The following is a 6,994-nucleotide window of genomic DNA, read 5'->3' as shown; positions in this document are numbered from 1 at the left end:
GGGAAATGCGTTTGACAAGGTTCCCAATGGGAGACTGATTAGCAAGGTTAGATCTCATGGAATACAGGGAGAACTAGCCATTTGGATGCAGAAGAAGGTAGAAGACAGAGGGTGGTGGTGGAGGGTTGATTTTCAGACTGGAGGCCTGTTACCAGTGGAGTGCCACAAGGATCGGTGCTGGGTCCCCTACTTTTTGTCATTTACATAAATGATTTGGATGCGAGCATAAGAGGTACAGTTAGTAAGTTTGCAGATGACACCAAATTTGGAGGTGTAGTGGACAGCGAAGAGGGTCACCTCAGATTACAACAGGATCTTGATCAGATGGGCCAATGGGCTGAGAAGTGGCAGATGGACCAGAGGGCAGTGGAGGCCCAGTCTCTGGATTCATTTAAGAAAGAGTTGGATAAAGCTCTCAAAGATAGTGGAATCAAGGGTTATGGAGATAAGGCAGGAAGCGGATCAGCCATGATCATATTGAATGGCGGTGCAGGCTCGAAGGGCTGAATGGCCTACTCCTGAACCTATTGTCTATTGTCTAAAAGCGAGGTGCTGCATTTTGGGAAAGCAAATCTTAGCAGGACTTATACACTTAATGGTAAGGTCCTAGGGAATGTCGCTGAACAAAGAGACCTTGGAGTGCAGGTTCATAGCTCCTTGAAAGTGGAGTCGCAGATAGATAGGATAGTGAAGAAGGCATTTTGGTATGTTTTCCTTTATTGATCAGAGTATTGAGTACAGCAGTTGGGAGGTCATGTTGTGGCTGTACAGGACATTGGTGAGGCCACTGTTGGAATATTGTGTGCAATTCTGGTCTCCTTCCTATCGGAAAGATGTTGTGAAACGTGAAAGGGTTCAGAAAAGATTTACAAGGATATTGCCAGGGTTAGAGGATTTGAGCTATAGGGAGAGGCTGAAAAGGCTGGAGCTATTTTCCCTGGAGCGTCGGAGGCTGAGGGGTATGGATAGGATAAATAGACAAAATCTTTTCCATGGGGTAGGGGAGTCCAGAACTAGAGGGCATAGGTTTAGGGTGAGAGAGGAATGATATAGGAGAGACCTAAGGGGCCACTTTTTCACGCAGAGGGTGGTACGTGTATGGAATGAACTGCCAGAGGAAGTGGTGGAGACTGGTACAATAGCAACATTTAAGAGGTATTTGGATAGGTATATGAATAGGAAGGGTTTGGAGAGATATGGGCCGTGTGCTGGCAGGTGGAGCTAGATTGGTTCGGGATACCTGGTCGGCATGGACGGGTTGGACTGAAGGGTCTGTTTCCATGCTGTACATCTCTATTGACTCTATGACTCTAACTGGAAAGATATATTGAATTAACCGGGATTGTTGTTCAGTCTTCCATTTTTTAGAATGAGTTCCAGATTTTGGGTCATCAATATGTAAATCCCAGAACTTCTTTTAAGTCACATTCTCAGGATAACTTAAGGTTTTACAAAAGCAGTGACAACTCAGCTCTGACAATCAATTATAGGTGTGAGGTCAGAGTCTGTCTTTATCCCAATTTTGAGTTCTATTTCCAAAGTAGAAATTTACAAAATGTCACATGGATTGTCTGCCAGCCTTGACTGCTGGCAGATCGTGCATTTTTTGACTGTATCTGCAAATATAATTCTGCAGATGCAAATTCACCCCATAGATGTATATGTGTGCATCATCCAACACTGGCTCCTCCATATGAGGGAAATGGGGTTAGGTTGACTGACATTTTAGTTGGCATGGACCAGTTTGGGCCAATGGGCCTGTCTCAATGCTGTAGGACTCTATGACTCGATAAGGAGCACAGTTGTTATAGTTGTTGCTTGAGACACCATTCTCCTGGTTACGTAGGGAGCTTAGGCTGTTCATTGTGTACAGGAGCCCTTTCATAAACTTTTCCTAAACCATTAATCGGGTGGACATGACTTGAAAAGATTCATGATGCTGCATGTGTGAAGATTGGGGCATTTTGATTAGGTACGGATGTTGTTGTGGTTCTGTTCGCCGAGCTGGAAGTTTTTGCTGCAAACGTTTCGTTCCCTGGCTAGGGAACATCATCAGTGCTGTTGGAGCCTCGTGTGAAGCGCTGCTTTGATGTTTCTTCCGGTATTTATATGGTACGGATGTTAATGCACATAGTCAAGGCACTTAATTGAGACAGAAATCAGCCTGGCTATTAATTAATTGACAAAACAGCCTCAAAATACTGAATCCTGTTCTTGTGTTGCTATTTTGTAAAAATGTCTGGGTTTAAAAAGTAGTTTAAAATTTTCTAGCAATTTGAAGTAATCACAAATGCCAGGTATTTTACTGTTTAATTTCCCAGTGACGATCACTTGTTGAGACCATTCTGTTAATTAGCCAGATAGGAGTAACAGTGTGTGCCATCTATAAGACACCACAGCACTTCACCAGGCACTGTGGTAGCACCCTCCAAAACCCGCAACCTCAACCATCTAGAAGGAAGACAGCAGATGCACGGGAACCTCAGCAAGTTCCCTCCGAGCCACACACCAACCCGACTTGGAGATGGACCAGCGTTCCTTAGGACCCCGGAGCTCCCTCCCTAACAGCACTACTGGTGGAGCTGCACCTCAGGGGCTGCTAGAGTTCAAGAGGCAACTCGCCCCCAGCTCCAAGGCAATTGGGAACTGGCAACAAATCCCCAGCCGAGTCAACAAACCCTGTGAATGAATAATAACAAACTTGGTTGTCGCTCCACTATTGGCTTTGGTGTCACTGAGCTGGGGGGAACCAGCCTGCAACAACACCCTGGCCTAACTCTCTGGCAACACCTTTTCCATCATCTCCCCAATTCCACACCCCGTAATCTATTCTCGTTTTCCACATGGCCAAATTGGGCATGCATTTGTTTTTCCAAGGGACAGCCGTACGTCAAGAATGAGGTGGAGCTCAGCTAGGATGCTAAACCTGGTGGACTAGCCTCCAATGTTACTCGGTGAGTCTCTCTTCACGAACCTGAACGCCAGCGAATTTCCTTCTCATCTGATCGCTGAAATGGTGATCTATGCTCAACCAATCTTAGCCATGTTCCCACTGTCTCCCCTATACAAGGTCATCCAAAACTCTGTTACCATTGTCCTAAGGCGTTCCTTTCACAATGCACCATCACCTCTCCCACCCATTCCTCAGCACACTGAACTCCATTGATTCCCAGTCAAGCAATATAGAGTCACACAGAACAGAACAGACCCTTTGGTCCATTTCAACCATAATTCCAAACTGAACTAGTCCCACTTGCCTGCTTCTGGCACATACCCCTTCAAACCTTTTCCATTCATGTACTTATCCAAATGCCCTTTAAATATTGTAATTGTACTCACATCCAACACTCCATCTGGAAGTTCATTCCATATCATCTGAGTAAAAAATTGCCCCTCATATATTTTTTAAATATTTCTCCTCTGACCTTAAAAATATGCCCCCTTGTCTTGAAAATCCCACTCTAGGGAACAGACACCTGCCAATCACCTTATCTTTGACCCTCATGATTCTTTAAACATCTATAAGGTCACCCCCTCAACCTCCTACACTCCAGTGAAAAAAGTCCCAGCCTATCCAGCCTCTCCTGATAACTCAATCCTTCCATTCCCAGCAACATCCTGGTAAATCTTAGTCACTCTTCAAAAAACTCAATCAAGTCAGTGAGACATGATTTCCCAATCACAAAGCCATGTTGACTATCCCTAATGCCTTTCCAAATGCATGTAAATCCTGTCCCTCCAATACCTTGCGCACCATTGACATCAGCCATCTTGATTTTAAAATTCTTATCCAAATTTGTAACTCCTTCCTATCTCCCTTAATCTGCCTCCATTTCTACAGATTTCAGGGATCTCAGTGCTGAGTGTAATCTGATCTCTTTCACAGCCTTACCTCACAACATTTATCATTTCCAATCATACCTTCAGCTGTCTAGGCTCTACCCCTCTACACTGTCCTCATCAATCACTCCCAGCGCAGAGATGGGGTTAAGTGCAGGGTAAAACTCCCTCTACACTCTCCCATATCAAACACTCCCAGGACAGAGATGACACATGGTTAGTTACAGGGTGAATCTCCCCCTACACTCTCCCACATCAAACACTCCCAGGACGGAGACAGCACGGGGTTAGTTCCAGGGTGAATCTCCCCCTACACTCTCCCACATCAAACACTCCCAGGACGGAGACAGCACGGGGTTAGTTCCAGGGTGAATCTCCGTCGACACTATCCCTGTCAAACACTCCCAGGACAGAAATGGCACAGGGTTAGGTACAGGGTGAATCTCCCTCTACACTGTTCCACATCAAACACTCCCAGGGCAGGGAAAGCATGGAGTTAGATGCAGGGTGAAGCTTCCTGTCCATTGTCCCCATCTAACTGACCCAGGACCTGGACAACACAGGGCTAGATCCAGAGTCCCTCTCTGGCAATGCGAGGTTTGAAAATTCCTCTCTCTATACCTCAGGACCCTCTGTTGAGACACACCTGATTGACTGAGATTTTGGCCATTTCCCTTCATATCTCTTTGAGGGGTCCTGGATTGGAATTCACTTTGAAACATGGTCAGTGAGGAAACTTGGGGATGGCTTATGTGCCAGAGGTGCTATAGAAATGCTGGGTTATTGCCATCCATAGTTCAGAATTGCGCTCAGCTGTGTTCCACTCTAATGGTGCCACACTTTGCCAGTTCTTGGGCACAGAGTCAGTTGGAACACCAAGCTCTCAGGCAGAGTTCTAACGCTTTCCTTAAAGGAAAGGGCCTCTCGCGGAGAATAGGATCAAGAAAAGAATTTAGCAACTCAACGGCTCACCACCCTAATTAGATCATTATCTAGTCATTGTGGAAATTCCCCCCAGGCTGCTCCAATTTGTCAGCAACCGCAGACAACTTCCTGTAAACGAATCTGATCATTTCATCTGTGTTGGATTTGTGACACCACTCCACTCGCAAACAAATTTTCTCCATGGTTTTGAACGTGTTCCAGCCCCTCAATTTCACTCGAGTCAGATAAAAGTCCCACGCCTGGACTACCCCCCAACTTCCAGCATGCTAACTTTCTCCTCTCCCTGCGGTTATTTTTTTTGTTGGAAAGTGAAGTTGTGTCAAAACTTGTCAGACGCTGCGATGGGGAGAAAGTGAGGACAGAAGATGCTGGAGATCAGAGTCGAGAGTGTGGTGCTGTTCTCATTGGAGAAGAGAAGGTTTAGGGGAGATCTGAAAGAAGTGTATAAGATGATTAGGGGTTTAGATAGGGTAGATACTAAGAACCTTTTACCGCTAATGGAGTCAGGTGTTACTAGGGGACATAGCTTTAAATTAAGGGGTGGTAGGTATAGGACAGATGTTAGGGGTAGATTCTTCACACAGCGGGTTGTGAGTTCATGGAATGCCCTGCCCGTATCAGTGGTGAACTCTCCTTCTTTATGGTCATTTAAGCGGGCATTGGATAGGCATTTGGAAGTTATTGGGCTAGTATAGGTTAGGTAGGATTCGGTCGGCGCAACATCGAGGGCCGAAGGGCCTGTACTGCGCTGTATCCTTCTATGTTCTATGTTCTATGTCAGGCAGCATCCGAGGAGAGTCGACGTTTCGGGCATAATCCCTTCAGCAGGAATGTGGTCAGAGAGAGAGTTGCTCCTTCTCCCTCTCACTACATCAGCAGCGTGAGCACTTGAGTCAAACAAAATTTAATCGAGGAAAGCAAACAAAATTAAAAATGCCTCTTTACCGATCTGTCATTTGGCACTAGCCCAGCCTGACAAAATCTTCAGCCAACTTCCAGTAACATATTGGCACTAACTCTCCTTAACTCTCACAAAGTGCTGTTTGCTTCCAAGTAAAATAAATTGCTTCTTGTTGTTTGAGGACACTAGATACTGATAGATTTATTGTTGGCACATGTACCAAGGTCTAATGAAAAGTGTTGAATGAGCCCAATACAGGCAGATAGTACCACAGCACGTTCTTTACGGTAGCATGTTTTCCTTAGAAGTGGAGGAGATTAGATTGAGGTGTGAAAGGGGTTCAAGATCATAGATATCTACAATACTGGGGGCAAAAGCTGTCGTCAGCCTCAGCCCATAGAACTGCTCACTTCAGACAAAGAGGGCAAGAGACACACAGAGAGCAAGAGTGAGAGAATGAGAGAGTGAGAGTCAGAGCGCACGACAGGCAGAGGGCATGTGACAGAAAGAGCGAGAAATGTATAGAGAGAACGAGAGAGAAAAGTAGCGAGCGAGATAGAGAGCAGAGAGACAGCGCAAGCGAGAGGGACAGAGAGTGCGAGAGAGTGAGAATGAGCAAGCCCCGTACAGATTGAGCGCAAGCAAGAGATACAGAGTGAGACAGAAAGAAAAAGAGGCACAGACAGAGGGGGAGAGAAAAAAAAAAGAGAGAGAGAGAAAGTGGGAGAGAAAGCAAAAGAGGGAGAGAAAGAGGGAGAAAGAAAGAAAGAGGGAGAAAGAAAGAGAGAGAAAGAGAGAGAGAGAGAGAGAGAGAGAAAGAGAGAGAGAGAGAAAGAGGGAGGGAGAAAGAGAAAGAGAGAAAGAAAGAGGGAGAGAAAGAAAGGAAGAGCAAGAGCGAGAGAGTGAAAGAGAGAAGCGAAGCGAAGAGAGAGACACAGACAGAGAGCGATTGACTGCGAGAGAGAGCGCGACACATGACTGGTGTTGGTTTTACCTGAGGGAGACCATCCCTCAGGTAAGGGAAGAGCTTGAGAAGATGGGCCCTTCATAGTGACTCAGCTTGGAGCAGGATTGGAACCCACTCTGTTACTGTCCCTCTGCATCATAAAGTGGAACCCGAAACAAGGAAACCACTTTTAGAGCCTGAAGGAATCTTGGATTTTCATTGGTTGGGTCCACATTTATGAGCAGAGAACAGAGATGGCTTGCCGTTGCTTCCAGAGGGATGGGTGATTGACTGGAAAACCGTGCCATTCTTACCACCAGCCATCCTGTGCATTGGAAAGAGACACACAACACTGACACATA

This window comes from Hemiscyllium ocellatum, chromosome 33 (genome assembly GCF_020745735.1).
Source record: "Hemiscyllium ocellatum isolate sHemOce1 chromosome 33, sHemOce1.pat.X.cur, whole genome shotgun sequence".
Taxonomy (NCBI): domain Eukaryota; kingdom Metazoa; phylum Chordata; class Chondrichthyes; order Orectolobiformes; family Hemiscylliidae; genus Hemiscyllium; species Hemiscyllium ocellatum.
The sequence above is the reverse complement of the archived record's forward strand: the minus strand, read 5'-3'. Positions refer to the sequence as shown.